The sequence below is a fragment of the Mus musculus genome, chromosome 13 (assembly GCF_000001635.26).
Source record: "Mus musculus strain C57BL/6J chromosome 13, GRCm38.p6 C57BL/6J".
In the NCBI taxonomy this organism is placed as follows: domain Eukaryota; kingdom Metazoa; phylum Chordata; class Mammalia; order Rodentia; family Muridae; genus Mus; species Mus musculus.
Window position 1 is genome coordinate 31425526 of NC_000079.6, and position 2090 is coordinate 31427615.

General features: G+C 43.6%; 1 non-coding gene across 1 annotated transcript; it reads left to right on the top strand.

Moving 5' to 3' along the window:
• The first annotated feature begins 1735 nt into the window (after positions 1–1735).
• Positions 1736–1854, top strand: Gm23351. The gene has a single exon (XR_003950765.1). It is a non-coding gene; the product is annotated as a small nucleolar RNA SNORA40 (small nucleolar RNA).
• Positions 1855–2090: the final 236 nt, after the last annotated feature.

Consider the following 2090-nt stretch of genomic DNA (forward strand, 5'->3'; position numbering starts at 1 on the left):
GCAGGAACTGATTCTGAGGAGAGGGAGGGAGGGAGGTAGGGGAGGGTTAAGATGTTAAGAGGACTGGCTGCTCTTACAGAGGATCCATGCTCTGTTCCCAGACCCACATGGTAGCTTACAGCCTTCTCTAACTCAAGTCCCAGGAAGTTTGGTGCCCTTATTTAAACGTTTCAGGCACTTGGCATGCAGACATACATGTAGGTAAAATACCCATACATATAAAATAATAAGGTTTTTTTTTTTAATACAAGGAAATCTCAGAGGCTGAGTGCAGAGGGGACACACATTCTTCCCTCTTGTAAAGTCCTGAATCACTAATGTGTTGGAATCACCACCAATAAACTGGAATTTTGAACTGACTGATGATCCAGCCTGGAGAATGAGTGACTATGGCCTGTATCACTAGCCACTGACACCTAGTCATTTCTCACTCCCACATGTAAGGGGGGAATGTGTCTAGATTCAATTAGCAGCCATTGTGTAGGACCCCAACTTCCCACGCAGACCAGAGTCTGCCAGAGGGGTGGGTATTGGCTCTTGGCCCCTTTGCTAGCCTGTGACAATGACTCTCACATGGGTATTATCGCTGAACAAAGCACAATGCTTTGTTCACAAGAGTTCACATTCTGCCCCCAGACAAAGCACAGCAGAAAGAGGAGCCAGATCTTAAAGTCTGAAGTGGCTCCCATGAGCAAGGAGATCCCTTTAGCACGGACCACAGAGTCCCAAAACCTAGCAGGAAGTAGCTGTCTGAGTACAGTTACGACTAGTCTCCTACGGAGAGGAATCAGCATGACAGACATGACAGACAAGGCAGAAGTACAGCACAAGTTGGCTCACAGCAAGCAAGAACACTCAGATAGCCCTATCATTATTTTATTCTCTGTTCTTCCTCCAACTCAAGCTGCCGTGTCTTCAAACCTATACATCGTGTAATTTGTTAAATGCTTATACCTAACAGATTCATTTTCTCCCCTTAAAATGTCATAATAGTGTACACAAATATGTGTACAAAGGCTATCATTATAATGCTTGGATTCTCATAATTATTTAATTACCACAAGGGATGTTTATGAAATGTTTATTAATACGTAAAGCTCTTGGGGTGGGGAGTCGGCCTTAGAGCACATAGTACCATCTAAGATAAAACAGTAATGGGTGGAGAGCCGTGGTCACATGACTGAACACCTGGCATCACACTGCTGCTCCATTTTCCAGGGGCTTTTTGGGAAGTTGTTAGTCATGAGATCTTTAGCATCTACTCTAGTTTAGACTGGGAATGTCCTCCAAGTCAAGACTTGGTCTCAGCTTGGTGCTAATGGGAGATGTTAGGACTTTTAAGAGATGGCGCCTCAGGTTACTAAGGGTGTGACTTCAAAGGAGAATGTGGACACGGGTCTCTTTCTCTTTACCACTTGACCACAAGGTAAAGAGAGATCCTCTCCATATGCTCCCAGCGTGCTGTTCTGTGCTGCCATCTACCCAAAATAGTCAGTCAAGGATAGAAATCTCTACTGCTGAGATTACTGCTGGGATCCTTCTTAAGTTGATGCGCCACAAGTGTTCGACACAGTAGTGTTAAGTTAAGCAGTCCTGTGCAACTCCTGAACGTTCACAAGCGTATCACCAACACTTCTGGTTGGAGATGGTCTGCAGGCCTTAGCTTTCTCCAGAAAATCTTCAGTGCAGCTAAGAGTATAAGAGTTTCCATCCACAAAGACCAGGCAGGATGGCACATGTGTTTTCTGTCCAAGTGATAGAAAAAGGCAGGAAACAGAGATGCAAAATTAATCCTCTTCTATAACCCAAAACTCATTGTTCAATATGAGTTTTGATATATATGTAAGGACTACGACACACACACACACACACACACACACCACAGTATCCCCCACACTCTGAAACCCTGGCCATGCATACAATATTTCTATATTATATCCAAAAAAATAAATGCTAGATTCCAAGCCAATAAAGGTATTTGATTTTTTTTTTTTTTGGAAGTTGCACTGACTATTAGAAGCTGAGGTACACACAGTGAAGTGAACACATACAATGAACAAACCCAGGACAGCAAACGTCTTAGCCAGCAG